General features: G+C 28.7%; 1 protein-coding gene across 1 annotated transcript in view; it reads right to left on the bottom strand.

Annotated features, from left to right (window-relative positions):
- The window catches only part of LOC142321303 (outer dynein arm-docking complex subunit 4-like), a 93,230-nt gene that overhangs the window by 40,839 nt on the left and 25,760 nt on the right, over positions 1–26,631 (bottom strand). The gene's annotated exons all lie outside the window — the stretch shown is intronic.

Below are 26,631 nucleotides of genomic sequence, written 5' to 3'. Positions count from 1 at the left end.
TAACAGAGTTAATCACATAAAGATAATGTTAAAATTTATGTTTTTAATAATAAATTCATCATCAGAATTTTCAAATTTGCTGATGGGAATATGTTAAAGAATTTTTTAGTGTTTGAAAACTGACAAGGCTAACCGGAAGCTCAACCCGGTACATTTCAAATAAAAGACCAAAGCGCCATATTATCGTGCAATAGAGGTAGGTGGGGCAGTAAAACTTATTCAGAATAATTTTTGGGCAACTGCACTTAAAGGTTTTTCCAATTTTTTTGGTTTTTATTTTATTTATCTAATCAAATTAAGTTAAATTTCTTTGAATGAAGTTTTATCTTAATCGGTTTAGCCGTTATAAATGTTTTAAAATATTAAGTAAAATACCGAGCTTTTTACTTCCTTATAAGAAGTAAAAAAAGTATTGTGATCGTAAAACATTTCGGTTTTCAGATTTCAACAGAAACATCATTTTGACCATCCATGAATCAATTTTAACTAGTTTCGCCATGACGTCTGTACGTACGCACGTACGTATGTATATCGCATAATTAAAAAACGATTAGCCGGAGGATGTTGAAATTTTGGATTTAGGACTGTTGTAACATCTAGTTGTGCACCTCTCCTTTTGATTGCAATCGACTGAAACAAAAGTTTCCAAAAAAGCCCAAACTGCAGTTAAGAAACTGCAGTAATAAGCTCTCATTGAGAGCTTTTCAACGATATATCATAAGTGATACGTACGTATTTTCATTGGTTCCAGAGTTATAACCAAATAGAATTTTTATTAATGAAATATTTGGATCTTACAATGAGATGGTACATCAGTTCGAATCAGACTTCATTTCCTTTTTTTATTAACTTTTTTATCTTTATATCTATTTATTAATAATTACTAACCTCTAATTGTAAAAAAACTTTTACAATAAATAATATTTCAGTAATAACAAAAAAAAATATTAAAAAACCCAGAAGTTATTAATGAAATAAGATTTTATGTACTTTTCATTTTAATTCAAAAACTTTTACCGAACTTAATAAATAAAGTCGGATTCTAACCGATGTGTGTATTATTACGGATCTGAGACGTTCTCTTACACCACAGAACTACTTAAGCGACGTGAAACAAAATTATTGCACAAACTAGTAAAATTCTGATACGGACGCCACAAAAAAATGAGATGCAATGTGATTTCCACCACAATGCACTTGTGTAACTGTCCACTTTATTAAAAATTAGTAAGATCGTATATCACTTTCAAGTGAAATAAGTTTAAATGAAGTGCAGCAAAAAATATGTATATGTAATTTAATAGGCGTACAAGGATATCATGTAATGCATCCAGATCAGACTTTTTTGTTTACAAAATGAAAAAACATTGAATTTTTTTCGGCGGCTTTTATTTATTAATTTATCGATATATTTTAACTGAAAATAACACGCAGCAAATGTTAAACATTTTATACACCATTTAACCATGGTATTGGTGAACGGTTATTGAAATAAAGTCATAATGGAAAACACTCAAGAGCTGTTTAAAATGCAAATTAATAATCATAAATATTTAAAGGAAAATGGCCAATATTTATTATTAAACGCTTCAAGTACGTTTCCTTATATAGTTTAAATCACTTAAACACTTCACCAAAGTTAGCAGTTTATTTTAAATATGTTTGTTTTTTATTGTTCTTTTATGGTTTTTTGGTTTTGTTTTTATATTTACATTTACCTTTTACCCACTCTCTTGAATAAAATTACGATGAATAACAGTTGAAAAGGGTATATTGTCTTACATTTTGTTGATGGATCTTAAGAATTCATTTAATTAACACAAATTTCGACTAATTTTTGTTTTTTTTTCTGTGTTTAATTTTAAAAAAGATGGTTAACAAATTTTAAAAATTAAATGGTACTAATAATATTTTTGTAGGAGACATAAATTTACCAACGGTAATTAATACTAATATTGTTAATTTTTTAAAAATTTGCCTACCAAAAGAAACCTGAAGGCATTCAAGTGGAATTATTTTTTATTAAACTTACAACTTATGAAAATTACCCTTATCGCTCGTATAATTAAATCATATATATTGTAAATATGTACGTTTTGCTTGTAAAAAGTGTAGATGTGCATTGTAATGTTTCACCCACCACGAGAATTCTTAAAGTTTTAACGTAAATTATTTTTGAAAATTTTATTTAAAAGTTTTTTTTTCATTAAAATTTGACGGTGCTTGTCGACAGGGTAATATTATAAAATGTTTTGATGTAGAAACTTTTTTATACATCCATTAGTTTACTTGACTGATCTCATACAATAAGGTATATTATACCTTTAGAGCTGCTTTGTTGTTTTACGTTACTCTACGAAAGAACTTTTTTTATTATGAAGAAAGTTAAATTCCATTTATAAACAATTATTTTGAAATATACTTCATTTTACGAATTTTTTACTGCTATCAAGTAAATTAAAAATATTTAAGCACTTTTCTCAAAAGTTTATATTGAAAATATTTTAAAATCTTTTACGGTTAATTTTATAATCATTGATTTTTTTTTTACTTCCTTGTACGAAGTAAAGGAAGAGTTGTATTCGCGAAAAATTACGGTTTTCAAATTTTAACGGAAATATCCATTTTGATCATTCCTGAATCCGTTTTGACTAGTTCCGACGTAACGGCTGTAGGTACGTATGTACGTTTGTATCTCACATAATTCAAAAACTATTAGCCGTAGGATGTTGAAATTTCGAATTTGGACTGTAGTAACATCTAGTTGTGCTCTTCCTCTTTAGATTGCAATCGACTGGCCCAAAAATGTGTATTGAATCAGATCTCTAAATAAAGCGGGGGTTTCAATTTTGAAACACTTGGATCTTGGATATCTTACTGGCTTTTCTTTAACTCACAATGTTTTTTTTCATGTTTGTCCTCAAATCTTGCATCTTCAATTTAATATACTTCCTGACGTTGTTCATTGATGAAATTTTGCATAGTTACTAAGGTCGCGTGGCAATACAATATTCCATCATTACTTTTGCAAACCTCTCCCCGTACGGGGGTAAATTAAGGGTGCAAGTGTAATTTTTTAACATACTTCATGACATTCTCTATTGATGAATTTTTGCAATGTTATTAAGGTCGGGTGACAATACAATATTCCACCAATATTAATTTTGCAAATATCTTCCCGTACAGGGGTAAATTAAGGGTGCGAGTGTAAAAATTTACAAAACCTGTGAAACCGCTATGCCGGGTTTTTGGGGTCAGAGATCACAAATCCGATAGCCTTTCAATAAAAAAAATTACAAAAACATAGTACGGGAGATTTTGTGGTGTCGAATTTATTAACATGTTGTCATCATTCATATATATATATATATATATATATATATGAATTTTACATGAATTTATTTTATATGAATACATACACAGAACACACTACCCACTTAATTAATAAATAAGTAAATGAAATTAAAATTTCACTACGGAAAAACTTCACTAATTTGTTACTTTGTATAGCAAATATTTGATTGAAAATTTGTTTGATTTTTATAAATGTATTACACATTTCAATATGATATTATCTTTTGAAATCCAAATTAATCTACTAATTAAACTCGTGCAATGTATGATAATAATTTAATTAATGTATGACTAATAAAGCAAATTTTTAAAGATTTTGAAAAATTTTGTATTATTCTCAACTGCAGTAATAAGTCCTTCTTGAGAGATTTTCAATGATATATTTTCTATGTGGTACTTATTTTCATTGGTTCCAGAGTTATAGCTAAATAAAATTTTAATTAATGAAACATTTGGATGTTACAAGGGGAAGGCATATCAGTTCAAATCCGACTTCATGTACATGTATTTTCTTTTTACTTTTATTTTTTTTTAATTTAAATATATTGATTTATTAATAATTATTAACCTCTGATTGTAAAGTAGAAGTTGAACTATTCATAATTTTTATTCATTAATAAATGTTCAAAAGTAGTTTATTTTGCAGAAATAAGTAGAACTTTGTACTGAAAAGATTTATTTTATAAAATATAGATCTAAGGAAGAAAGAAAGAAACTAAAATATTTTTGTGAACAAAGAAAAATCAATATAGATGTTTTTAAATATATTAAAAAGAAATGCTGAAAATTAGAAGTGATTTTTCTAACAGAATCTTTTTTAGAAAGAAGCTTAGTCAATTAGTCAATGAATTCGAGCTGAGTAGATGTAGAGAAAGGCAAGAAACTAATCAAAGAAATAATAATAATGTCAAAAAATAAATAAATAAACGTCGAAAACAAACTGTATTCAGCATTTTGAAGAGGGTAAAATATCTTTACAGTAACTAACCGCGTTAATCTAAGCTGCAATTCTAAGCTATTGATACATTCAAACCAGTGTTGCGAGAATTGACGATGGATAATTAGTCCTTAATAAAAGACGCTTTAAGTAAGAGTAAGAAAAGGTTTTACTTGGCATTGAGTTATATTGGTTAATGTTGATTGAATTTATGACAAAATAATTAATAATCACTGATAACATAATTTTTGTTTCCTAACATACGATATATGATTTTAATATGTTTTATGATGCTGAAAACGAATATGAACTCAGAATCTTTCTATCACCCACCATTTTTTTTAAATATGGAAATTCTAATTAAAGGAATTTTTTCATTTTTCAACGTATTGTTAGTATTTTAAGCTCCTATATTGTATTTTCTTAGCTCATTTTTTATTGTTTAACTTTTCTAATATAATTTTTAAGCTATAAATAATATATGAGTACCTCACAGTGAAAATATTCCTGTACCTGAGCCATCTGTGAATGTATGTTTCGAAAACAGCAATGAAGAATCAGGAAGTACTGAAGAAGACAACAATGATTTTGAATTATCTTCCAATAAGCCCACATCTTATATCACAAGGTGAATAAAATGACTTGGTTAGGAATTTTAAATTATCAAAAAATCAAGCTGAACTGTTAGGATCAAGACTGCAAGGTTGGTATTTACTTCAAAAACATACAAAAATTTCGGGCTTTCAAAGCCGATAAAAAGAACTTTCTCGGTACATTATTGATGAAAATAATTTGGTTTATTGCACAAATACTGATGAGCTTATGTTGCACTTAGAACAAGTTCATAAACCTGAGGATTGGCGCCTTTTCATAGATTCGTCCAAGTATAGTTTAAAAGCGGTTCTACTACATAATGGTAACAAATATCCTTCGATAACAATCGCTTATGGTATTAATTTGAAAGAGACATTCGGTGTGAGGAAAGACGTTTTTGAAAAAATAAATTATAAAAAACACAGCTGAGAACATATGTGGTGGTTTGTAAGTTATAGCTATTTTGTTAGGCAGGGCAGTTAGTCTATACTCAGTACACGTGTTTTCTTTGCGAACGGGACAGCCGAGCTAGGAATAAGCATTATGTTATTAAAGAGTGAAAGAAACGAAACAACTTAACTCCAAATGGGGAAAACATTATTCATGAGCCTTTAATTGAACCCAGAAAAATATTTTTACCCCCTCACCATATCAAGCTAGGAGAAATGAAAAATTTTGTTAAAGGAATAAAGAAGGATAGTTTCGGATTTTTGTACATCAGGTAGAAATTTCCCAATGTAAGTGAAGGAAAAGTTAAAGAAGGAATATTTTTGGTCCTCAAATAACAGAGTTTGTCAAAAGATCATGTATTTAACTCATTGCTAAAAAATATAAAAAGTGCAGCATGGGCTTCATTTAAAGACGTTTGCAAAAGTTTTCTCGGCAAACAAAAATCCGACAATTACCATGATATTATTAATCAACTTCTTACTTCAAACAGAGCTATGGGATGTAACATGTCTTTGAAAATACATTTCCTCCACTTATTTTTTCCCGGACAACCTCGGAGACGTAAGTGACGAACACGGTGAACGTTTCCACCAAGACATTTCGGTGATGGAAAGCCGCTATAAAGGGAAATGGAATACTAACATGCCGATTATAAACGTTATACCTTTAATTTTTTTTATTTTATGTACAGGTGGGTCTCACTGATCAATTTATCATTTAATCTCCCTTTTCTACGACGTCTAAAGTTTGATTAAATTATTATCAAGCAGATCTTTATGAAAAGTATGAAAATATTATTTTAATAACAAACTCTAAAGGATTAAATACCGGTCGAGAAACAGTGCTGATACCGGAGAAATCTAGAAAACCATAAACTGGCAGGGATGTTCTCATTATAAAATAGACTAGCGCTACGAAATATTTTCATTTTACCCATTTTCAGAAAAGAGGAAAAGATTTCCAGGCGTTTTTTATATTTTAACAGTAAGATCCTAGCTGGACCAACTCATTACTAATTTTCCCTTTTTCTGGATAATTAAAAACTTGAATATTAACAATTTTTCCAAGAAGTTCTTTAAAAAAGCAAGAAAAATTAATTTTTGATAAATTATCCCGAAGGATCCTGGATAAACTGATAAAGCTACCCCTAATAAAGACTTTCCTTTATATCAGTTGGATAGTACGTATTTTCCTTAAACATAATCTCTTAGTCATTCTACGGATATAGGTCTGATATTTCTTAATAATCCACGCTGGGAATCCCAGGGTTTTATTGATAAAGACAGTGTATTGTTTTCTGGTGAATGAGAAGCCTATGGACCGGCATGGAGACTTCAGTTTTCGGTGGTTCCACAATTACCTGGTGTAGTGGCCTGTGAGTAAATCCAAACATCTAAATCCTACTAAAAAAACCTGTTTAGGAAATATTTATAATAAAATCCTGTTCATCTCAATATTCATTTTTTGTTTATTTTCTCTTGCCAGAAACGGTGAACAACTCAGATGTTACAAATTTAACATAAATTTGATTTTAAGTAATATTGTGTTAGTGGTACTATTAACCGGAAGAAATTTACATAATGCTTCAGTGCGCAATCACCAACTAACGTATTATAATTTTGTAGGAAGCCGTCTAACAACTTTACTACTTAACAGTATCTACAACCTAAGCTGTTTAAATTGGAAGACTACCAGCTTGTTTGTAATTTCCAATATTTGATTATTCGTATTAATTCAGTTATTACCTTAATTTCATTGCTTTGAAGTCTTTCTATTTATGTATTAAATTTCTGCACAAATTGATTTATTAAAATGTCATTTAGTGAAACGGTTGAATAAACGTCTTAATAAATTAAACAAATCATCTTTAAAATTGAAATTTTTATAACTGATGATTCTATTCTGTTTGAAAAACATAAGATTTTGAATTCACGTATTTAATTTTATATTATCGTTATTTAATATTTTAAAGATGCTAATTAAAAATTAAATTTTATGATAGAACATAATATAATAGAAATTTCTGAATACTGTCGTTTAAATAGTTAAATTATAAAATAAGAACGGAATAAGTAACCTGACTAACTTGACCAATGAAACTGACTGGGTTTTATGCACAAATGATATCTGTTATCGATTACAAATTTTGATATAACATTTATTAAAAATATTTGTTCAGAATTTTTGTAAAATATTGACGGTAAGAAAAATAGAAATAAAAAGAATAAAATCATTCCAATTATAGAGGGATGGGTAAATTTCGAAATGAAAATGAATTTAAAAACAATCATTCCTGACTGAAGTAGCTCTTACTTTGAAAATAACCAATTCATCGAGAATTATAACTAAGACGTTCATTTTAGGCGAGGCAAGTAACCGAAGTTTAGATTAAATTAAAAGTTTATTATTATTTAGAGTATTATTGAATTTTTTAAATTGCTGTGAAATAAAGTTAGTTTAAAATATAACCAAAAGAAATTACTCTTTTTTTAATAATTTTATTTATAATCCCATCAACAATTAAAGTCATTAACGACTTATAAGTATAATATAACTGTTCCAGTAAATTTGTAATCTTGTACAAACTCAGATCGACTACTCCTGAGATGTCTTAATAATTGAAACCCAACCACCAAAGAACAGCGGTATCCGTAACTGTTCCAGTAAATTTCTCGTCTTGAACAAACTCAGGTCGACTACGCCTGAGATGTCTTATTAATTGAAACCGAACCACCAAAGAAAACCGGTATACACGATCTAGTATTTAAATCCAAAAAAGTAACCTTTATTATGATTTGAACCCAAGAACTTCGACTTCAAAATCAACTAATTTACAACGACGTGTTTTACTACTAGACCAACTCGGTGGGTCAAAAATACTTAATTTTCAGTTATGAAACAAAATCACTTACTTTAAGAGAAAATTGATTCTTAACAAAATATCACTATCGTCGATTTTTATTTATTATTATGAAGCGTATTATGAAACTTCAAACTCATTAGTTGAAAATATAATCTGATTAATATAAAATTAAATTAACTTTAATGTGGCTCGCTTGTAAACGCGTAAAGTTTTTAACAATGAAGCACAAATGTGTAATGGTAAATATAAGTTTCTTTAACAATACTGATTGTTAATTAAAATTAATATACTTTGTTAACTAAAGGTAAGCTAACTTCCATAGCTTTTGTTACCCATTATTATTGTTAGATGTATAACCCCAACGTGAATCGCAGTCTCCGGACAAATACGGAATCTTCAACTATTATCGGTATGCATTTCGTCTGTTTACTTATGTATTGTTTTTAATACCATATTATTTAAACACCTAATGTTTATTTTTAACATTATAATAAAAGAAAAAGCAATTTAAATTAATTATAATTATTATATTTTAAATCTTTTGATTATTGTTAGGTAAGAAATTCTCAATTTTATTAAGTTACGGTAGCTGCATAGAAAGGTATTATCGTCTTTACAATGTCCTTTACTATAAACGTCTCTTTTTACGAAGTCATTAAAAAACGGTTTAAAATATTATTACCATATCTTCCTCGTAATTAAGTTTTATAAAAAGAATATTAAAAGCGAGATAAAAGAAAGTTTATTTTTTTAACTGTGATTATTAAAAAAAGTTGATGATGATTTGAACATTCTTGTTAAAGTAGAAAAAAATTAAATGAACTGAATATTTATTTTTACAATTAATTATCCTAGGCAATGTTTCATAAGATTTATTTTTTTCTTTTAATATATTTTTAGAAAATATAACGATTTAGACCGATAATATAATAAAATGAAATTTCCTTCTGACTGTCTCTTTAATCTATCTGTTTATTTTTTTTCTAAATAACAAAATTAAGTTTTTTTTTTAGGTCACCTGTAATGCTTAAAAATTAATTTTTTCACATTTAAACATTTTTTTAATAAAAACTTATTCATAACATTAAGAATTTAAAAAAATAATGGAGAATGCAGTATTATCCTACTTGTATTTTATTGAAAGCTATCCCGCTATAGCTTTCCTTCTACATGAATAGTGACAAAACACTGTAGCGTATAAACATTAATCACAAAGAATGAAAGTATTGCTTTCCGATCCATTCTTAAAGGAATTAAGTCATTTTAATCTATTCTACTATGGAATACTTCGAATTTTAACCGAAGCTCCAATTTTTACGCGGTGTCCAAATTGAAAATATTGACTCCTTGACAAATACAATTATAACAATAACTAATTATTTAAAAAGTTAAAGTTTTTCTTACTAAATTAAGCACTGATTATGAATTTATCAAAATAATACTGGAATTTTATTTTTTTTACTTCCTTGTACGAAATAAAGGAAGTATTGTGATCGCGAAAAATTACGATTTTCAGATTTCAACGGAAATTCCATTTTGATCATTCCTGAATCCATTTTGAAAAGTTTCGGCGTGATGTCTGTACGTACGTATGTATGTATGTATGTATGTATGTATGTATGAATCTCGCATAATTCAAAACGATTACCCGTAGGATGTTGAAATTTTGGATTTAGGACTGTTGTAACATCTAGTTGTGTAGCTCCCCCTTTTGACTGCAATCGACTGGACCAAAAGTGTCCAAGAAGGTCCAAAATCCAAAAAAATTGAACTTTTTACTTTTTCTTGGCTGCAGTAATAAGCTCTCATTGAGAGATTTTCAACAATTAATTGATAAGTGGTACTTATTTTCATTGGTTCCAGAGTTATAGCGAAATGAAATTTTAATTAATGAAATACTTGGATATATAAGGGGAAGGCACATTTCAAGCGAAATCATTGTGGCTATGGCCCATCTTTGGTCTCCAAAGAAAGCAATAAACTAGTTTCTTTTAAAAAACTAATTTATTGATGGACGTATGAAGAGGAACTGTAATTTAAAGATTTCTTTTAGGTTTACTATTTTATCAACTACATATACATTTTTTTTGTCTTCAATCATTTGACTGGTTTGATGAAGCTCTCCAAGATTCCCTATCTAGTCCCAGTCGTTTCATTTTGGTAATAATCTTTACATCATACTTCCCTAACAATTTGTTTTACATATTTCAAACGTTGCCTGCCTGCACAATTTTTCTTATCCCTCTAATATCAAAGCGGCTATTTCAGGATGCCTTAATATGTGGCTTATAAGTCTGTCTGTTCTTTTAACTGTATTTTTCCAACTGCTTCTTTCGTCATCAGTTTGCCGCTTTTGTCCAGTTTTTAACATTCTCCTATAGCATTAATAGGCATTCGCCTATTAATTTTTTATGCATTCTCCTATAGAATGCATTTACCTATGCATTCTAATAGCATTTCAAAAGGTAATCTTTTCTACTCAGGTACTCTGATCGTCCAAGTTTCACTTCCATATAAAGCTACGCTCTAGACTATATGTTATAAAAATTATAATGTAAAATGACAAAATGTTAATTTAGTAAGACTCGGAATAGTATCGATAGTTTTGATTTATTTATAATAACAAATTAGTACATGCTTGTCTGTCAATCATTCCATTTCAGTTACACATATCGAAAGATAGCCTACAACTCGTAACGTTTTAACATGCATTTTACATGCTTTATTTACATATATTGTAAATCATTTAGATTTTCAATAAATTAGTAATGAGGTATATATTATATAAAGATAACAAAAAATTAAATTAATAATTAAATTTTAAATCTCATTAATTAATTAGGATTAACTGGAAGAAAATTGAAACTTCTACTTGTATATTATGAAAGTAATATTTCACCTTTCTTTTACAGCTTATTGCTAATTAATGTTTCCACTTCGTTAATAACGTGTAATAATAGTAAGTGTATTTTTTTTTTATTACTAACGAGTAAATTTTACGAAAGAGAGTAAAACAAGAATAAAAAAAATCATTAATTAATCCTTAGTTTTATTTAAAGGTAACAAAAATTTATGTGTTGTTTTTCACAATTTACTTGCTAGTACAGTAAAAGGTGTACATGATGCACGAATTAATCAGAACTTTGACAATAAACTCTTTTTTCATATTGTCTTCATAATTAGTTACAACAAATTTATCCTTTTTCAGATAAATTATTGCATTTATTTTTTTACCTATCGGAGTATAATTTTATTTTTATAATAACGTAATTTATTTATTTTTTTAATATTGCTTGATTTAATTACTTTTGAGATTAGTTTTATAGTTAATTTATTAATTATACTCATAAATAATAAATTATTTGATAAATATATTATAATTATTAAAACAACGTTAAGATAAATTAATTAGAGTTCATTTTTTAACGAAGAACTGGATTTTTCGAACATTATTAATTTCACTTTATTATAGTTTATTATTATTATTTGCATCGGTAAACAAATGCAAGTCGGTTTAAATTTTGTAAATTTATAGATTGTTATTTATTGACCTCCCTTGGAGATTGGTTGGAACAAGAAATTTTGTATTCTTTAAATATGTTGCTAAAACTTGCTTACATTCTTATTAAATGGTTAATATTTTTTGTACCTCTATTTAGCTTTAATTACACGGTAATAACATTCAAATAAATATACCTAGTAACAGATTGTCTAAATGTAAGCTTCCGTTGGATCTACATTTGAAATTTTTATAGTTTAATTAAACTGAAACTCATTTGATAAATTTATTAAAATTGTTATTTGTTGAATTCTCTCAGAATTCTACTTGGAACAAATCATTGTAGTTTGTAACGAAAGTTCCTTAAAGAGCAAAGGAGGGAAATTAGAAACCGGAGATTAAGCTAATCAATCTCAACTAAGAGTGGCTGCAATCTCTTTTATCGATCTCTTCACAGCTTAGTTCCAAGTTAAAATGATGACTTTTATTTAAACTTCTTTTAAGTGTATAACTTTTTTTTGTGGAGACGTCTTGTATTAGATATTATAATGTTTATATTTCATAATAGTCAATCAATAGAACAAAAAATACACAGATTAGTCAATCGTATTTTTTAATACCATTAAAGTAAATTTAGTGTAAGCATACAAAATTATATTATTATATCCCCGAGCTATGCAATTACTACAGTTCTATTGGATGGTGATCGAAAGAAAAATTTATTTTTATACCCCTAATTTGTATTCATTGCTTAGTTAATTCCTCTTACCTTTCTGACTAGTAAATGTTAACTTTTAGTGTGAAATAAATATTAAAGAAAATTGTGAAAATTATTATCTTATTGAAGAAAATAGAGAAAATTAACCAGTATATTGATTTACAATTAGTTTAATTAGATTTAGTCTATAATTTTTTTCATAGTTTTTTTTTTTTGAATAAATTTGTTACAGATAATTAATTTCAACTTAAAAAATAGTTTAAAATCTTGGAAAGAATGTTTTTCAACATTTTTAATTTAAAGTTTTGTTTCATAACACATTACATGCCTTCTTATGTAGTTATATATGTGATGTATGGAATAACTAGTTGAAGAAATCTTAAGTAATTTTTCAATCGAGGATAGTTGGTGATAATTAAGAGTTAATCCTGGTTAAAATACAGATACATGATACTCTAAAACTACAATCAAAGCATCTCTAAATTTAAATAAAAAAACGGTCTTTATTATAATATTGCTTATTAATTTGCAGTAAAAAAACATTTTAAAAAAATTCACTATAAAATTTAGAAGAAATTCCTTTTTTAATTTTTTTTTTAAATATTTTTCTCCAGTAATTGCTATAATTTGATGGGGGATAAATTTGCCACATACCACTTTTTATTGTTTTCCTCAACTGCATTATCTTCTACCTTAGTCTACTTCTAATTTTTTGTATGAACGTCTGTTAGTATCCGTCGGATATCAAAACCATTTTACCATTACATGATTAACGTATTTGTTTAATTATAAAAAAATATTAGAAATATATTCTACACCATTCATTCAGTAGACTATATTAATCAATTTGTATTTGTGCATTTATAATTTCAGCTTTGAGGAGTTGTTGCTTAGATGCATACTAATCAGTATCACAACTTCCGATAATTTGATTTTTTTTTAATTACGGGCTCAAATAATGTGATCTTTAGTTCTGACGGAAATTTTTAGCGTATGAAAAATGCCTTACCTAACAGGAATTGAGAGCCTCTGCCCAATAACCAGAACAAACTTTATCTCAGGTGGCCTTTATTTCTTTCTTGAATGAACTTTCTACTTTAGTCGACGGTTAAGGTGTAGACCTAGGTACCTCACACTCTCAGTTTACAGAAATATAACGCCATCAAGGTGTGGTTCAATTTTGCTTGGTTAATGCATATTCTCCATTGTACTCAACCACCTGTTGATTAAATCCGATTCAAATTGTATGCTCTTCGATTATATAGCTGGGCTGGTATCAACAGCGAGTACAGCTGTGTCATCCGCAAAGGAATTGAAAGTAACCTTACCTGTAGTTGGAAGGTCTGCAGTAAAAATCCCTTTATACAGAATGAACAACATAAAACCGAACCCATAACGTAACCGCTGCAGAATCGTTAGGTTATGTTGGAATGAAATTTTATGAATTATACGGATAAATTAAATAAGAAAAACATAAAACGTAATTTAAATGTTGCATTTATTTACCTTATTATTACGAAAGATGTTCGGAATGACCACCCTGGGCTTCGAAGCACTTTTGTGCTCAACTGATCATATTGAGAGTCTTCTGACGCAAAACGTTGCTGTCAATTGCGTATTTCTCTTGATTGTTTACTTGAGTTCATCAATATTGTGGGGACTACATTCATAAACTCTCTCTTTTAAGTTGTCCAAAAGGAAAAAATCGCAAGCAGACAACTCTGAGGAAAGTGGAGATCACCGTCCATTGCTGACAGCTCGTTCATTTATGAAAGCTCCATGATCGCAATTCAGTGAAACGTTTGATGTGTTACATGCTGCTCCGTCTTGTTGAAAGAAGCTATATTCTTTTTCATTATCAGTTAATTGCACGTAGAAGTTTTCGAAAATTGTGACATAAGCTTGGGTATTGACAATCCGGTCAAAAAATATTGATCCCGTTATACGATTACCGGAAACGGTACTTCAAATACCAATTTTCTCATCGTGAAGTGGACGCTCGAATATCTTGTGAGAATTCCTCGCCATCCAATACCTGGTGTTCTGCTAATTAACATGGCCGGATGAATGAAACTATGCCTCATCTGATATGGAATACGACATCGGGTTTATCTGTCTACCAAAAATATTTTTTGAGAAGCCGATTGCAATAATCAAGTCGTGTCGGTTTTTTTGGCTCCTTCAGTTGTTGCACAGTTGTAACGCGGTATGGTTTCATTTGTAATTCATGATGAATTTTACTACAAGATGTGTATTCAACACCAGACTGTTGGGATAACTAATAGTGTTATTTTTGGACTGACAGTAATTCTCCTTTCAATATTGTCAAAGGCCTGTTGAGTCCAAACGGAAGGTTGCCTATTTCGTTCTTCATTTGAAACCGAACCTGTTGTACGCCATTTTTTTTTTTAACTAAATGGTATATGCTACTCTTCGCTGGGATATAGGCATTCGGAAATATTTCTACGAATACTTGACGTGATTCTTCCAACGATTCAGAACGAATATAGTCCTCAACTACAGCTATCCTTTCCTGGATTGTATAAGACATTTTACACAAACACAATACTGAAGTGCAACAAAACGTATACTGCACTGATACGTAACCACCTGAAAACGGTTACAACAATCAGTTGTAACATATACATTCACTAGTCGCGCTAGTTGTGCGAGTCTTTCATAAATACTGTTGGATAGTGGTTACATTATGAGTTCGGTTTTATTTTGCTCACTTTGTATAATTTAAATTTAAACATTTAGTCGAATTTAAGAAATTTATATTTTTTATCATCGTTAACACTTTATATGGAAATATTATAGCGTAATGATGTACGACCTGATCTCAATCTGATATTTAAACTATTTTCACATGAAATATCAAGGAAATTATCGCTAACATTTAAGATAAAAATAATGGCAACATATTCCTGCATTCCAGAAGGAATAATTACTTTGTTATTGAGTTAAATAAATTACTGAGTTACGCGGGTGTCATCTTTTTATGTCATTTCTCTATTTTCAGAGGATCGTTTAGTCTGTCTTATTTTCTTACTTCTTCAGGGTAAAGGTTTTCTCGTCTTCTTTTTTGTTTCTTGTATACTGTTTTTTTTTCATACAGTTGGCGATTTTTCTTAAATTTATCCATATTTAAAAAAAAAAAAAAACAACTTAAAAAATCTTTTTTATATTGTTAATTTTTTAAATTCGTCTTTTTGAAATTGATGCCAAATTAAGACTCAATAAGTTATTGTTAGTTATTTGATCTTAATATGGTGAAAATTTTAAGTAGAATTAAAAAAATGATATTTTGTTGCTTTCTTCACTAATATAACTGAAGGTTTGTCCCTGTCGTAAACCGAACTGTGTCGGTGGCATTGGCAAGACAGTCGAGAGGGGTTTGTTGTACTATCTAACTTGATGATATTCGATTACTAATAATATGATATATTTTTATATAAAATGTAAACACAACAAAGTAATACAATACTAGTACACTAGACGAAGCAGTTGGCGAGAGGAAACTTTCAGCTCATATAACTTATATTTTAGATAACTTAATTTTTGATCGCGTTAAATTTATTATAGTGTGAATTTTGGAACGATTTTTTCAATCTTAAAATAATTTTTAATAATAAAAAATTCTTTTAAATTAAAAAAAGTTTATCCTTGATTAATAAAAATTATATATTTGTTAAGTATGTTTTATTATTTGCGTAATATAAAATAGACGTCGTATTTATGAACTCACAGAATTTCTGTGAGTAATTTATATTTTCTTGGAAATAAAACTATTTGTATTGTTTTTTTGTGTAGTCAAGGTAAAATTTTCGTATTTATCATTAAATAAGATTTTAATGTAACGTTTTTATTTATTTATTTTTTATTCTACTCATTGATAAATTTTATTACCTTTATTTTAGCTTTTCTTATGTCCGTGCATGTGTTGCATATCAAAGCGTTAAAACCATTACTAGGTAGCGTGATAATGTTACTTTTTATTCTAACCAAACCTGTCTCAGTCTAATAACATTTATATGCGTGTAACTTCACATGCACGAAATAAATGTGCTCTATATTATTTTCATAGCTTTTCATAATTATAAATATGATAGGGATATCTCATTTTATAATCATAATAATTATTACTTTTGTTATTTCCATTTTTACGTGTTAAGTAAAGTTTAAACCAATTTCACATGCGATCTGTGTCAGATTAAAGTAAGCCTGTCGTAGAAAATGTGATTATTAAAATATAAGCTAAAACAAAGGACTGTTCTTAATATAAATGAATGCATTTGTAATGACTGCTTCATTCATAAAATAATGATGATTTTCTACTTTTTATTCTTTAATATTTAGTCTGAATAAATTAAAATAATAAAATTATAGAAGTACTCATGTAAAATATTTTGTAAATTGAAATTTGATTACGCTTTAATTATAAATTTACTATTCGTATTGCCTTCTTTATATTAAATTTAAAAATTCGAACTTTTTGTGTTCCAGAAATTCGAATAAAGTTTTTTTTATATTATATAAACACTGAATAAAATTGGAATATAGGAAAAAACAAATTTGATTCTACAAAAAAGGGTTTTTAAATAAGTTTCACGTATAAATAGGTGTCCTCTATTTGTCCCGGATAAATATACTTAGTCCTACAAAGTTAAAGGATAGGAAATTACAAGTTTGTTGAATTGTACTGACGGCTTAAATTCATGTCACATTCGATGTATCGGAGTAAATAAAACAACATATATATATATATATATATTTCTCTAAACGAAAAAAATTTACCCATGAAATTAATTAATGACATGAATGAATATTCAAACCAGAATAGTGTTAGTTGTGGTTCTCAACTACGTAACTTCTCAATATGATAGGATTTAGGTTTTACGCATGGTTAAATTTACCGTACATTTGTACGTATATTTATCGAAATATTTATCTAATCGTTTACCTCACCATTTCAAGATATCCTTAAAATAACATCCTGATGGCATGTCCTTAAAACAGGAGAATTTGTTGTTTTTCATCTCTCAAATAACGTTCATTCGAACCCTAACAAAGGTTTTTCCTTCACATAGAATCGATAATCCGTTTATTTTTTAGTCGGGACTACATTAAGGATAATTCTAAGGTTCACTAGCTAAAGCTCTGCATTATCATTTTGTAAGGAAATCCATTAGTGGGAGTTCCTGAAGATCCATACACAATACACAATAATTATGGTGAATTTCATCCGAATTTGTCCATCTAATAAGGAGATATCAAGTAAAATAGAAGCCAAAATGCTGAATGCTTAGGTAGTATTTCCTTCCGGAATTTTTCAATAATAAATTATATTTTCGGGTTAGAGGAGGTTATGAGACGTCAAGAGCTACATAAAACACATATGTGCAAACTTTGATCCGATTAGCATGCTTTAACTTTATAGTAAAATCATAACAGAAGAATATATATATATGGAAATGCTAGGCGATACTGCAAGGTATCAGATTGATTATATCACGGGTAAGAAGATTTAGTAATCAACACGTTGACTGCAAAGCATATCCAGGAACATACATTGACAGCGACCATAATAAAATGTGATAATGTGATAATGTAATAGTGACCGTAGTGATAATAAAATGTAGATTAGGTTTTAAAAACCTGAAGAAAAATGTCAGATGAATCGCTGGAATTTAGAGAAGCTTGGGGAAGAGGAAGTAAAGAAGATTTTTGGGGGGACATCTCAAGAGGTCTGAGTAAAAAAGATAAGGTAGAAAATATAGAAGAAGAATGGGAGAATGTTAAAAAGGAAATTCTTTAATCAGCAGAAGCGAACTAAAGCGAAACAAAGAGAACTGATAGAAAACTATGGATAGCAGAGGATATATTGCAGCTGATGGATGATCGTAGAAAGTATAAGAATACTAGTAATGAAGAAAGTAAAAAAACCTAAAGACAATTGAAAAATACTGTAAACAGGAAGTTCAAATTATAGAAAGAAGAGTGGATTAAAGAAAGAAAGATAAATGATAAGCTCCGTCTATTAGTAAAGTCTATAAGCTCCGTCTATTAGTAAAGCTCCGTCTATTAGTCGGAGCACACAGAAAAGTTAAGGAGAATTGTGGTACATAAATTAAAATCTAATAATGTGGTAAATAAAGATGGTTCACCGACTTATAATACGAATGAAAAGTTTGATAGGTGGTGGTGGAATACACAGAAGAAGAGAAGAAGAGAATGAAAAGGGAGATACAATACTGAGATCTGAATTTAATAGAGCATTAAAGGGTTTGAACGGAAAAAGGCTCCTGGGATAGACTGGATTCCTGCAGTATTACGGCGTAGTGCAGGTGAGGAAGAGATAGATAGATTATACATACTGGTGTGTAATATTTACGAAAAAGAGGAAGTTCCGTTAGACTTCAAAAAGAGTGTTTTTTGTCATGATACCAAAGAAAGCAGGAGCAGATAAATGTGAAGAATACAGAAAAAATTACTTTAACTACTCACGCAACAAAAATTTTAACTAGAATTCTGTACAGAAAAATTGAGAGGAGAGTTGAAGAAGTGTTAGGAGAAGATTTGGTTTCAGGAAAATTATAGAGAAAGGGAAGCAATGTTAACGCTCAGATTACTAAAAAAACGAATATTAAAGACAAAGAAACCAACATATATGGCATTTGTAGACAGAAAAAGCATTTCTAACGTAGACTGGAGTAAAATGTTTAGCATTTAAAAAAAAAAAAGGAGTTTAAGTGTAGAGGTAGAAGAACAGTTGCTAACATTTACAGGAACCAAACTACAGCAACCAATAATAATCGAAGAGCATAAGAAAGAAGCAGTAATGAAAAAGGAAGTCACACAAGGATGTTCCCTATCCCCGTTACTTTTTAATCTTTCCATAGAACTAGCAGTCAATGATGTAAAAAAACAGTTTAGATCCGGAGTAACAGTACAAGGGGAACAGAAAGATTCTACGATTTACTGGATGAAGTCCTACACAAGAAATAACGCATGAAAATAATAACGAACAAAACTAAAGTAATGAAATGTAGCAGAAACAAAGTAGATAGACCATTGAGTATAAAAATAGGACGAGAAAAGAGTAAGGAGTTAGAAGAATTTTGTTATTTGGGAAGTAAAATTACTAAAGATGGACGAAGCAGGAGCGATATAAAATGCCGAATAGCACAGGCGAAACGAGCTCTCAGTCAGAAATATAATTTTCTTACGTCAGAAAAACATTTTTGAAAGTATATGTAGTGAAGACTGAACGATCGGAGAACCTGAGAAGAAAATATTAGAAACTTTTGAAGTGTGGTAATATAAGAGAAATTAAAAAATCCGATGGCCGGATAAAGTGTCAAATGAAGACGTGTTGTGGCAAACTGATGAAGAAAGAAGCATTTGGAAAAATATAGTTAAAAGAATAAACAGACTTATAGGCCAAATCTTAAGGCATCCTGAAATAATTGTGCAGGCAAGCAACGTTTGGAATATTGAAAACAAATTGGTAGGGATGTAGGATGTAGAGGTATACCGAAATGAAACAATTGGCACTAGATAGGAAATCTTGGAGAGCTGCATTAAACTAGTCAAATGACTGATGAAAAAAAAACCCTTTATAATGCATTGTAAGAGTACATTACCATACAGCCACAGAAATAAAGGTATAAATTCAAGTTTTTATGCAGTGTAATCAATATGTGTTGTTTCCAAATTATTGCTTAAAAAAATAATTTAATTCAAAATTGCAAAAAGAATTAAAACACGTCATTCATACTATACTCTATCGTGAGAATCTATCGTACTATTGTCATGTAAGAGTACTTCACAAAACTACCTACCGGTTTACTATTTGGCTTGCCAGATAATGCAGATGTACTGTAATCTATTGAAAACGAGAAAGTAGTCTGCGGATTAATGACCTGACAATCACCTGTTATCGAGTGCTTTTTCGGTAACGTGACACACTATTAAGGTTTCGTAACCTACGTATTAGGGATTTAAATTTAATGCATTGTTGAGAATATCAAATAAATTTATATATCAAGTAATTCTTTAGATAATGTTTATTTTTTTTAGTTCTTTAGATGATATTACCAGTAATTTAATTTAATTAAATTACGAAAGAAATTTAATTTATGAAGATATTTCATATTTTTATAAATTATCATTGTAAATATGACATAAAAAAGCGATTAATTAGAAATAATATAATTACCGACAGTTTTTAGAAAATTTTCAACTAAAACATTCTCATATTTCATAAATATAAATTTTTAAATTATATCGATCTGCGTTTTTTAGGGATGGAGTTGAATTTGTTAATTAAAAGATAAAAAAAAACAATAATCTTTTTTTTTGCAATTATTACTTGAAATAACCATTTGTGATAGTTTTACTTTATCTTTTAGCCGAGATTTGAAATTGTAATTATTACAATAACGTTCACTGGTTAAACAGAACAATTTAAAATATATACAAAAATATTTTATTTTGAAATAAAAAATCTTATGTCGACACTTCATGACTTCCTTGTACGCCTATAAATTACATTTACCCATTTTTTTTTTTTTAAATGAAAGAACACACTATTTAATTTCATTAAACACTTCTAATATTGTTTTAATATATATATATATATATATATATATATATATATTTTTGTTCACCATAATTTTTTTTACAATAATCTGTATATATAAAAATGAATGTTTGTCTGTCTATATGTCTCTTATGCCTTCGTATACCATTCATCCGATTGCGATGAAACTTTAGTGAGTTGTTGCGCGAACGCTCGCGAAGGTTTCTGAATTTGTTTGGATACGCTAGGTGACGCTGGCGTCAAGATATTTCGAAAAATTTTATTTATGGTCCAATTTGCCTCATATTCAGAATACGTATTATTTACATGGAAAGAATTATCTCTGCAAAAAATGGATCCGCTAGATGGCGCTGGGGTTGAAATATTTAGAAAAATTATCTTTATGGACCGATTTGGTTCATATTCAGAATATGAATATTAGTTACACGAAAAGAAATATTTTTGCAAAAACTATACCCGCTAAGTGGGGCCGGTGTCGAGCTATTTTCGAAACAAACAAACAATATACAAACAGACTTTTTATTCTGTATATATATATATATATATATATATATATATATATATATAATAGGCATGTTCGTATGTGTTCGCTAAAGACCAAAAAACTAATGGGCCGATTTACGCGCGGTCAAAAGGGAAAAGGGGAAAAACGGAAAACGGGGAAAAGGTGGAAAGAGAAAAGGTGAAAACGGGAAAGGGTAAAAAGGAAACTGGTAGAGGGGCGAGGGAGAAGTTGGAAAGGGAAAAGGGGAAGGAGAATAAATGAAAGGTAAATTTTGTGAAGTTCCGTAATGTCAGTTTTTAATTTTTTTATAAAATTTTCAATTGTGTTCATTTAAACTCCCTGTCACTCTCTCACTCTCTCTCTCTTCTCTTTCTCTTTCTCATTCTCTCTCTCTCTCTCTCTCTCTCTCTCTATATATATATCTATATATATATATATATATATATATATATACTCAAATCTAGCAATAGCGAAAAGCATTGCCGGGTCTGCTATTTATTAATAAATCAATATATTTACATTAAAAAAAAAGTAAAAAAAAAGGTGAAGTCTAATTCGAACCAATAAATTAATTCTTCCCCTTGTATTATCCAAATATTTCATTAATTAAATTTTTTTTTTTTTTTTGCTATAACTCTGGAACCAATGAAAATAAGTACAACTTTTTTATTATTGAAAAGCTCTCCATGAGAGCTTATTACTGCAGTTAAGAAAAAGTCCAAACTTCAATTTTTATTGGATTTTGGGCTCTTTTGGACACTTTTGTTTCAGTCGATTGCAGTTGAAAATAGAGGTGGACAATTAGATGTTGCAACAGTCCTAAATCAATAATTTCAACATTTCACAGCCGATCGTTTTTGAGTTATGCGAGATACAGACGTCACACCGAATCTAGTCAAAATGGATTCATGGATGGTCAAAATGGATATTTCCGTTGAAATCTGAAAACCGAAATTTGTCGCGATTACAATACTTTCTTGTGTTATACAAGGAAGTAAAAACAAAATTTTTGGTTTTGATTGACATTTTTCTCTTAATTCATAACCATAAATCTTTGAATAATGTTATTATTTTCTTGTGTGTTTTTAAGATCATTTTTCCTTGGTTTAGGTGGATAGAATAGAATGCGCTATGAAGTTTTACGATTTGATATCCTTTTTGACGTAAATTTTGAATTAGGTATGGAAATTTTTAATATATAACAAAAAATGTAAACCCTGACCCGAATTGGGAACAATGTAAATGTTATTATAACTTATTTGTATAATAATTTAGATTATTACTATTTTTTCATCCAGATATATAGATTTTTTTTAAAGAAATGATTCATTATTTCTTTTATTACACGCCAAACAAAATGTTAATTTTTCTTTAATCAAATTATTATAGTAACCAAAATTTCATATTTCTGTATTAGGTGAAAGTGTTTCACAATATGTAGTGAATATTATATATATTCACTGAACAATATATATTATATAATATTTATATTTATAATAATTTATCATTTTTAAATATGATATAATATATATATTTGTATAAATTTAAATTATTTATAATATTTTAATTTATTTTAGTTTGGACTTATTTTTATATTAATAATAAATTAAGATTTATATATTTTATCAAACAAATGAGAAAATTTAATACTAAATTATAATTTACCACCGGGAGTTCATGAAGTTGACTGTCGGATGTACATATAACATTAGTCTAATATAGAACCGTTCTAACACTCATATACTCATTATATTTTCTTTTAATCTAATTTAATTGGTTATAAATTGATAAGTAATTTTCTAAAATTATCTTTCGATTTTCTTAACAGATGTAAGTTGAACGGAAATTAGTAATCGACTAAATTCTAGTCGTTTTACACTACCACTAAGCACTTAAACTGTTCTAATTTATTAATTGATTTTCGTTCAACTGGTTGCTGTGTACGAAATTCATATGAATATAAGTTATCAAATAAAGATTTCTGTTTTATTTATTGAAATATAATTAATACTTTTTGGGTTATTCAAGTAATATTTCTTGCAAAAAGAATATTTTTTTTCATAAACAATGTTATCAACTTTATTATTGTCATTTGGAACATCAGATTGAGAATTCAACACACGAATTGAAATCCAATAATAAAAAAATATTTTTTAAAAATCTGATGTTGACACCACATGACTTTCTTGTACGCCTATTAAATTAACATATACACATTTTTTGCTGCACTTAATTTAAACTTATTTCATTTGAAAGTAATATATTTTTTTGTCCAGTCATTTGACTGGTTTGATGCAACTCTTCAAGATTCCCCATCTAGTGCTAGTCGTTTCATTTCGGTATACTTCCTACATCCTACATCTCTAAAAATTTGTTTTACACATTCCAAACGTTGCCTGCCTGCACAATTTTCCTTCTACTTGTCCCTCCAATATTAAAGCGATTATTTCAGGATGCTTTTTAATATGTGGCCTATAAGTCTTTCTCTTCTTTTAACTATATTTTTCCAAATGCTTCTTTCTTCATCGATTTGCTGCAACACCTCTTCATTTGTTACTTTATCCATCTATCTGATTTTTAACATTTTCCTATAACACCACATTTCACACATTTCAAAAGCTTCTAATCTTTCCTTCTCAGGTACTCCGATCATCCAAGTTTCACTTGCATATAAAGCTACGTTCCAAACATATACTTTCAAAAATCTTTCCTGACGTTTAAATTATTTTTTGATGTACACAAATTATATTTCTGACTGAAGACTCATTTCGTATGTGCTATTCGCCATTTTATATCGCTCCTGCTTCGTCCATCTTCAGTAATTATAGTTTCCAAATTCTTCAAAAATTCTTCTACCTCCATAATCTTTGATCTTCCTATTTTTATATTCACTGGTCCATCTTCCTTATTTCTACTACATTTCATCACTTTCGTTTTGTTCTTGTTCATTTTCATGTGGTAGTTCTTGCGTAGGACTTCATCCAGGCCGTTCATTGTTTTTTTTCTAAATCTTTTTTACTCTCGGCTAGAATTACTATATCATCAGCAAATCGTAGCATCCTTATCTTTTCAACTTGTACTGTTACTCCGGATCTAAATTGCTCTTTAACATCATTAACTGCTAGTTCTATGTAAAGATTATAAAGTAACGGCGATAGGGAACATCCTTGTCGGACTCCCTTTCTTATTACGGCTTCTTTCTTATGTTCTTCAATTATTACTGTTGCTGTTTGGTTTCTGTAAATGTTAGCAATCGTTCTTCTTTCTCTGTATTTTAACCCTAATTTTTTTTAAATTCTGAACATTTTAAACCATTCTACGTTATCCTAGGTTTTGTCCTTTTCTAGGTCTAAAATGCTAAGTATGTTGGCTTGTTTTTCTTTAATCTTCCTTTTGTTATTAATCTGAGTCCTAAAATTGCTTTCCTTGTCTTTATACTTTTCCTGAAGTAGTTAAGATTTTTGATGCATGGCTAGTATAATTGTAATTAAACAAACTGTATTAGCTCCCACCAACATATAAAAAAATATTTAATCATACTTTTTACTTCCTTGTACGAAGTAAAGAAAGCATTGTAATCGCAAAAAATTTCGATTTTCTGAATCAGCGGAAATATTCATTTTGACCAACCCTGAATCCATTTTGACTAGTTTCGGCATGACCTTTGCACGTACGTATTTATCTCGCGTAACTCAAAAACGATTAGCCGTAGGATGTTGAAATTTTGGATTTAGGATTGTTGTAATATAGTTGTGCAGATCCCTTTTTGATTGCAATCAACTAGGCCGAAAGTGTTTTTCTTAACTGCAGTAGTAAGCCCTCATTGAGAGCTTTTCAACGATATATCATAAGTGTACTTATTTTCACGGTTCCAGAGTTATAGCCAAATGAAATTTTAATTAATTAAATAATTGGATCTTAGAAGAGGAAGACACTTGGGTTTGAATCAAATTTCATTTCCTTTTTTTTAACTTTTTTTTTAATTTAAATATATTGTTTTATTAAAAATTATTAACCTACGATTGTAAAAAATTGTTACAATAAATAAAGACAAAAGACATTTTTGTGAGAAAGATACTGTAGTTGAACATGCCACAAATACTTCGTTCTGTACTGCTAGTGCACTTGCAAAGTGGTATTTGACAGATGTCCACCGGTAGATTATGATTTCACAATTTTTTAATGCTATAGAAGATATTGTGCTTTAAATTGATACATATTTTGTAGTTATTAAATTCGCCATGTTCGTATAGTAGTTAAACTCGTCTTCGCGAAATCAGTTGATTTTCAAAGTCGAGAGTTATAAGATTGAGTTATAAGATTGAGTCGACCACATTGGGAATGCAAACCACCCGTAAAACCTACCAGGAAAATTCCTTTATGGAGTCGCCTTGGGTTGAATATGACCGAATGGCAAAATTTAATTTTTTTGTAGTTATTAATAAGTGGCGGTTGTAATTTATTCTTCCTATAGTTCTGAAAAAATATTTTATTATATGCTTTACTTATATTCATATTAAAGTATTAATCATTTGTTGAATCTAGCGTAAAAAGGTAAGTTATAAATTATGTGTATTCGATGCTTTACTATCGATATGCATTTTCATTTAAAGTATGCAATTAGAGATTGTTCTAATCGCATACATTGAATAGCGGTTACACCGTTAGTATTTTAATTGTGTTCAGTAACCAAACGGTCATTTAATGAATTTCTACCCACAATCCAATGTAATAACCACAGCTGCATTAATGCAGTATTGTTCATTTTTTAACAATTTCATTTCCTGCTATTATTGTTACTTTTTTAATGAAATATTACTGGATACACTATAAAATACAGAACATGTATTTTAAGTGCCTCTTAAATATTTCAATTCATAATAATGACTTCCTTTTTTAATGACATATTTCTTTATAAATATATCATGATTGAATTAGATCGGTAATTTATATTTAAATAAAATTCATTTTTTTTACTTTCCTACCTGTTACAGTATGTAAAAGAAAAAACATTTTTAGCAGACTAATACTATTAAGACTGAATGATTACTGAAAGTTCTGGGTTTTTTCTGCCAGTAAGAACCTATTTTTTTACGGCGAACTAAT

This window comes from Lycorma delicatula, chromosome 3 (genome assembly GCF_047948215.1).
Source record: "Lycorma delicatula isolate Av1 chromosome 3, ASM4794821v1, whole genome shotgun sequence".
Classification (NCBI taxonomy): domain Eukaryota; kingdom Metazoa; phylum Arthropoda; class Insecta; order Hemiptera; family Fulgoridae; genus Lycorma; species Lycorma delicatula.
Note: the sequence above shows the minus strand (reverse complement) of the source record. Positions and strands in the feature narration are given on the sequence as shown.